Raw genomic sequence first — 8,099 nt, 5'->3', positions numbered from 1 at the left:
ATTGAATTCTCCTGCTCGTACATACCATCATGGTGAGAAAAAACGAACTGCATGTAGGGGTGGACATGGTCCTCAAGGATAGATCCATACTTAAGTTGATGCATTGTACCTTCCAGAATAACAAGCTGCCCCAGATGCTTCAGAAAAAGACTGTAGCATAAGGCCAATGGCCATGAATCAGATAGAGCATAAAACGTGATTTATGTGAAAAGGCCGTCTGTCGCTATTCAGTGAACGTCCATTAGTGGTACTGGTCTACAAATTCTGGCTTTTGTCAACAATGTACAGCAGTCAGCATATGTGCATGAACTGGGCACATTGTGTGGTGGCTCATATACAGCAACGTTTGCTGAATGGTCGTTGAGGAGACACTGTTGGTAGCCCTTGGTTGATGCTCTCCCCCCTCCCGCCCCCCCCCACTCCCGCCCACACACACACTGACCCACTTTATATACCCTCAACTGCTAGTGCTGCCACCTACCACTTGGGTATAGTTATTGCACGTTGACATCGAACAAGGGCGGTTCTCACATTAATGTGTATTGTACTGTATGTTAACCGGGGACATAGAAACGACGCAGAGACTCCATCCCCACTGCAGCCGCAGTGGTCCACAACTCCACGACGACTACAGCAGTCCACTTCACCCCTCCGCCACCCCACACCGAACCCAGGGTTACTGTGCGGTTCGGCTACCAGTGGACCCCCAGGGAACGTCTCACACCAGACGAGTGTAACCCCTATGTTTGCATGGTAGAGTAATGGTGGTATACGCGTACGTGGAGAACTTGTTTGTGCAGCAATCGCCGACATACTGTAACTGAGGCGGAATAAGGGGAACCAGCCCGCATTCACCGAGACAGATGAAAACCGCCTAAAAACTATCCACAGACTGGCCGGTTCACCGGACCTCGACACAAATCCGCCAGGCGGATTCGTGCCGGGACCAGGTGCTCCTTCCCAATCTTGAAAGCCGCGCATTAGACCGCACAGCCAACCGGGCGGGGCACATTAATGTGACTGGACCATGTATTAGAAGTTAACAAAGTTCTCTTTTTCCGAGAAGCTTTCCTTGCTGTAGCCAGCCAGCATTTTATATCCTCTCTACTTCGGCTATTATCAGTTATTTTAGGCCCCAAACAGCAAAACTCGTCTACTACTTTCTGTCCCACATTTTCTAAATTGTTCCCTTAGCATTGCTCAATTTAAACTGACTGCCTTCCATTCTCCTTGTTTTATTTTTGTTGGCGTTCATTCTACAGACTCTTTTCAAGGCACAATCCATTCCGCTCAACTCTTCTTCCAACAGCTTTCGCCTCTCTGAGACTCTCATTAGTAAACCCAAAGGTTTTATTTCTGTCCAATAAACTTTTATTCCGTTTCTAAATTTTCCTCTCAGTTTGCTTCACAGCTTGCTCATTGTACAGACTGAGTAACTACAGAGACCTGTCTCAGTACCATCGATACTATGACTTCCTTTTCATGTCGTTTGTATCTTGCAACTGCTGTCTGGTATCTGTACAAGTTGTAGATAACCTTTCTCTCCTTGCATTTTATCCCTGACAGCAATCATAGCACTCCATCTTCACGCCACGAGTGGCCTACCGGGTCCATCCGACCGCCGTGTCTTCCTCAGTGGAGGATGCGGATAGGAGGGGTGTGGGGTCAACGCACCGCTCTCCCGGTCGTGATGAAGCCGCTACTACTCAGTCGAGTAGCTCCTCAGTTAGCATCACGTGGCTGAGTGCATCCCGAAAAATGGCAACAGCGCGTTGTGGCCTGAGTGGTCACCCATCCAAGTGCTGACCACGGCCGACAGCGCTTAACTTCAGTGATCTCACGGGAACCGGTGTATCCACTGCGGGAAGGCCGTTGTCTATTTTATCCCTGATACACTCATAATTTAAAACATTGCATTCCAGCCAATTCTATAAAAAACTATCTCTAAATCTGCAAGTGGTATAAACATATGTGTACCTCTCTTGAACGTGCTAGAGTATTTGTTTATTAAGCCTGACCGGTCGCAAAATGGAAACGACCGTGAAAATTAAAAATGTTATATTTGGAACAGTTAGCTACACGTTACACTTATTTACGTAGTCGCCGCTCCAACTTAGACATTCGTCATAGCGTTATACCAACTTTCCAATACCCTCGTCATAAAAGGCTTGGCGTCAAATCTCTGCACCGGTCTACAGCTGGTTGTCTGAGCCAAAATGTTGTCATCATAGCCAGCCGTTCATGTGATCAGAGATGAAAGACAAGGGGAGCCAATTACGAGCTGTGTTGTGGGTGATCAAACACTTGTGATCGAAAATGCTGTAGGAGCAGCTTCACTGCCCCTGCGGTATGCAGCCAAGAACTGTCATGAGGAAGCAAACACAAGACAGATACAGTATGTGGGGTCCATGGAATCAGGCGAGATGTCTTATGAGGCCCTCACACTTGATGGGAGACTCTGTTTTCTAGACTTCTTTATGTGCTCACTGTGCAATCAGAATGCTGGTACCATACACCTCGGGAATAGTTTCCATGAACTAATCGCACCAAACTTGATGTGAGCGTACTGCTGAACTTACTTTGCTACACATTCTTTAAAAGCCATTTTGCAGTAATTGAAGTAAACGACTGTGTTCTAATTAATATTAATATTAATTTATTAAAACATCAACTCAAATGCGTCGATAACTGACGATACTCCTTACACACGCACAGACACACACACACACACACACACACACACACACACACACACACACACACACACACACGCCTGGCACCTTTGGTGATGTGGACTGTATGGTATGAACAGATTTTTTTCTTTAATCAAATGTGTATGTTGTTCAGAATTGCAACTCCATCTACACTTTTCACGCTAATTACGGCGATACAAATATGATCTTTTGCGAATGTATTTCTGACCAAAAAGAGACTTTGGTTGCTGGAGCCGAAGGTTTTTGTTACCCCTGCCTTTTGAGCTCTTGTGGTGATATTTCTATAGAAACATTCATCCTCTAACACACATTTCCTTAGAAGAAAAATACCAGTCATCATAGAGCTGGTTTAAAAATGTTTCAATATAATGAAACAGTTTCACAAAAATTTTCATCCCATCTTTCATCCAGTTATGAGTTCAATTTCTAAAAAACACTGAAACACCTATACTTTAATACCCATTTTCAGAGATGTACCTGACAAAATGCTTTAATACTATGCAGTGTCCCTTTTGCGATGTGCGATGTGCATGTGTATAAAAATATTGAATAAGGCCAAACAGACCAGACTAAAAGTCAATTGTGAAAAAAATATAAAATTATTTTCAAAAAATATAACGTCGATACTACGGTAGGGAAAGACAATAACGATGATAAACCATATCGCAGTAAAGAATATTTTGAAATAAAACATTTATATCTTTGTATAACTATAGAAGATGGAAAAGATAAATTATTCTGATTCTCATGTTACTATTGTTAGCTACAGATTGTGTGTAGAGTTGAACGCTAGCAGATGTTCCTTTTGTTCTTTCGAATAGACGATAAAAAATGTGTGTATCAGGGTATTGATGGAAATATATGTATAAAAGTGAGTTCATTGTATTATTTCAAGAACATGCCAGCCACTAATCCTAAATTTTTAATTGAAAAGAGAGAATAATTAGTATTTTTCAGCTATCAAGCAGACGAAAGCAGTGATCGCTAACAGGCAACAATTGGCCGCCATTACGCTGCGGACTTAATATTAACTGTTCTTACAGCTTTCCACGAGAGCAGAAGTGATAAAATCATTTCGAAATATTATTTAATTTAAATCTGAATAGTTCCATGAGTTAATTTTGCGAGAGTTCAAATACTTTCAGAGATACCATTTGTCGTAGATCTGTGAACTTTGGCCTTGACTGTATTCAGATGAAAACCAGATATGATAGTCTTGTAGGGAGCCTGGCGCTCATTTAAATTGAAAACAAACATTTATTTCGACCTCCTATAAGATACTCTGCTTCTAACGGTCTCACCTACGTAAAGAAAATAAATAATGCTAACCTCTTACCTTACGTAGTATCAAAAAACGTAAAACCAATATACAATGTTAAAAGAGAACCGTTAGAACTACTTTAAGAATGACTTACTTTCAAAGAAAGACTTTCACCCGCTATTCCATCCTCACAGGGATTAAATTTCAAAATATTGTCAAACACGAGAAACCAGATACAAAGTTTCGTCGTTCTAGCTTCAAAATTGCGTTAATAGCTATATATTTTCAAAAATCCTTTCATTCCTTATTTCACCCCCTTAAGATCGCAATTTCGAAAAATCCCTTCTTAGTCGATGCCTGTGGTAGCTGATCAACACATTCGCCATATTTCAAGTTTCTGACCTAAGCAGTTTGGGCTGCACACTGATGAATCAGTGAGGACATTTCCTTTTAGACAGGGAGATCATTAACAGTCTGAAAGGCTTCTAACGGCGTTGCAGCATAGGTTGCGTTGGGAAATTGTTGTTAAGCAAAAAATTCTACACGTCGCTCCCTTTCGGACTTAAATGGTTCAAATGGCTCTGAGCACTATGGGACTTAAGTTCTGAGGTCATCAGTCCCCTAAAACTTAGAACTACTTAAACCTAACTAACCTAAGGACATCACATCACACACATCCATACCCGAGGCAGGATTCGAACCTGCAACCGTAGCGGTCGCGCGGTTCCAGACTGAAGCGTCTAGAACCGCTCGGCCATTAGAGAGTTAATTAACATGGAGGTTAGCCAATCAGGCAGTTGCGCACGCAAATTCAAACGGTGCACCAGAGACGGCGTCGTCGAATATATTTTTCGTTTAGCTTCCTAAAACCGAAAAGGAGCGTAACATTAGAAATGAGACGATAGCAAGCATCGAACTGAGCCAAACTCTGACCAGTCTTGTACGCCATGATCTACGCTATGAGAAAATCTGACACTAATTGTATCTGATGGGCCGCTTGAATTTGCGCGCACAACGGCCTAAGTGTCTAACTTAAATGCTAATTAAATCGGAAGGGGCTGACGAATCAAAGAATGATTTCTCAGCACAACCCACCCTGCAACATTCTGACATGCTTTGTAGAATGTTTCTGACCACCCTGTGTGCCGGCCGGGGTGGCCGTGCGGTTCTAGGTGCTTCCTCCTGTCTGGAACCGCGCGACCGCTACGGTCGCAGGTTCGAATCCTGCCTCGAGCATGGATGTGTGTGATGTCCCTAGGTTAGTTAGGTTTAAGTAGTTCTAAGTTCTAGGGGACTGATGACCTCAGAAGTTAAGTCCCATAGTACCCAGACCCATTTGAACCAGTTTTGAACCACCCTGTGTACAGAGGTACCATATTATATTCAGTTTAGCCATTTTTGGAGTGATTTTTCGTTTTTGTTTATTTTTAGATCTTGTATCCCATGTCAAGCCTGTCCAGTCAATGTAAACACAATTTGCAAGCAAACCGGACCGGAAAACTATGAAGTCCCGGAATACTACTTTGATCTACTGATTCATACTGAAAATAGGCCCTCACCATCATTGGAAATTATAAAAATATTGATTCGATTCCTACGAAACTATATAATTATGACGTAGGGCTTGTTTGACGCCAAAGGAGTGACATCACATGCCGCCATAATAAAATGAGCGGCCGTACTCGAACCTGTGACAGTCGTGGGTGGTGCTGGAAAGTCTTTGGTTGTTTAGATCTGTGGTTCCGATTTTTCGATTTTAATATGCACTAAAGCGCACAAAGAAACTGGTATAGGCATGCAGAGATATACAGGGTGGTCCATTGATAGTGACTCGGCCAAATATCTCACGAAATAAGCATCAAACGAAAAAACTACAAAGAACGAAACTCGCATAAGTACGTGGTATCACGTAACATTCCGCCAGTGCAGATGGTATTTGCTTCGTGATACATGACCCGTGTTAAAATGGACCGTTTACCAATTGCGGAAAAAGTCGCTATCGTGTTGATGTATGGCTATTGTGATCAAAATGCCCAACAGGCCTGTGCTATGTATGCTGATCGGTATCATGGACGACATCATCCAAGTGTGCGGACCGGTCGCCGGATAGTTCCGTTATTTAAGGAAACAGGAAGTGTTCAGTCACATGTGAAACGTCAACCACAACCTGCAACAAATGATTATGTCCAAGTAGGTGTTTTAGCTGCTGTCGCGCCTAATCCGCACATCAGTAGCAGACAAATTGCGCGAGAATCGGGAATCTCAAAAACCTCGGTGTTGAGAATGCTACATCAACATCGATTGCACCCGTACCATATTTTTATGCACCAGGAATTGCATGGCGACGACTTTGAACGTCGTGTACAGTTCTTTCACTGGGTACAAAAGAAATTACGGGACGACGACAGATTTTTTGCACGCGTTCTATTTAGCGACGAAGCGTCGTCCACCAACAGCAGTAACGTAAACCGGCATAATATGCACTATTGGGCAACGGAAAGCTCTGATAGCGAAAGTAGTACACACGCTTTTCCTTTGTCCGCAGCTAGAATGATTATTTCAGGATCATTCCGCAGTTCTCGAATAGCAGTTCATTTCTCTTTCGTGATGTTCGACGTCGGTGGAACGGTTCTGGTGAGCCCACGGCATATTCCCCGGCGTATTTCATCCGTATCATCGCTGGAGAGGGTGGAAATTACTCGTTTCATACCACTGATGAAATCTCCAACAGGTACGTCAGACGGTGTTGGTGCTGAGTCCCCTATCATTATTGAGTGTTGTGTTCGTTGTCGTGACTCACGTTGAAGGAAGCTGTAAATACATCACAGAAGCATAATTGTTATTTTAGAAGCTTTTACTGTAATAACCCAAAATAAAAAATATTGTTTTTCGCTCCATCACGCCATCTATCGTCCAACGAACAACGAGAACACAGCAGATATGCCCCAGTAGCCTATGTGACAGGTTGTATGTACGCTTTACATAATGTACGCTTCCGTAGCGCAGCGGTAGCGTTGCCGCTTACGAAGAAGGGGCCCCGAGTTCGATCCCCGGCAGCTGACTGGGTGTTGTGTACCAATCATTATTTTCATCATCCTTGACACTCAGGTCACCGAAGTGGCGTCAACTAAAAAGGACATGCAATACGGCGGCCGAACTCACCCGCATGGGGCCTCCTGGCCAATAAATGCCATACGATCATTTCTCTTTTTTTTCATGACATTAAATTGGTATAATGTTCCAAATACGTACTTTAATACAATCTTTGGGAGCTTCAAACGCATACATCAGAAAGCATCTCAGACGAAGCAGCTACTAAAATGCGAAACAATTACTAAGGTAGACTCAGATTTTCACTCTGCAGCGGTGTGTGCGCTGATTTGAAACTTCCTGGCAGATTAAAAGTGTCTGGCACACAGTTTTAATCTGCCAGGAAGTTTCATACCAGCGCACACTCCGCTGCAGAGTGAAAATCTCATTCTGGAAACATCCCCCAAGCTGTGGTTAAGCCATGTCTCCACAATATCCTTTCTTTCAGGAGTGCTAGTTCTGCAAGTTTCGAAGGGGAGCTTCTGTAAAGTTTGGAAGGTAGGAGATGAGATACTGGCAGAAGTAAAGTTGTGCGTACCGGACGTGAGCCGTGTTTGGGTAGCTCAGTTGGTAGAGAACTTGCCCGCGAAAGGCAAAGGTCTCGAGTTCGAGTCGCGGTCTGGCACACAGTTTTAATCTGCCAAGAAGTTTCAATAACTGAAGTAAGTGTCTCCAGTTGCTAATAGCCAGAGCGTAAATGCTAGCCTTTCGTAAGATTGTGTTGGTTGTCATTAGGGCTATGCTTCTAGATTTCTCTCTCAGTAGCAACGAAAAGACGCGAAAAGCGCCAACCGCTATGTATGCAATGATGAAGTGATCCCATCCTCCGAGGAGCGTAGAGGACGATGCGGGAGACCCGCAACGACGTACTAGGGAAGGTCCTAGGGGAGGTGGTTTGCCATTGCCTTCCTCCGACCGTAATGGGAATGAATGGTGATGATGAAGACGGCACAAAAACATCCAGTCATCTCGAGGTAGGAAAAATCCCAGATGCCGCCGGGAATCGAACCCGGGACCCCGAGCGCGGGAAGCGA

At 43.7% G+C, this 8,099-nt stretch overlaps 1 pseudogene; it reads right to left on the bottom strand.

Annotated features, from left to right (window-relative positions):
• Positions 1-1,759: 1,759 nt before the first annotated feature.
• On the bottom strand, positions 1,760-1,877 carry LOC124554366 (annotated as a pseudogene).
• Positions 1,878-8,099: the final 6,222 nt, after the last annotated feature.

The sequence above is a fragment of the Schistocerca americana genome, chromosome 11, assembly GCF_021461395.2.
Source record: "Schistocerca americana isolate TAMUIC-IGC-003095 chromosome 11, iqSchAmer2.1, whole genome shotgun sequence".
Classification (NCBI taxonomy): Eukaryota; Metazoa; Arthropoda; class Insecta; order Orthoptera; family Acrididae; genus Schistocerca; species Schistocerca americana.
The sequence above is the reverse complement of the archived record's forward strand: the minus strand, read 5'-3'. Positions and strand labels throughout refer to the sequence as shown.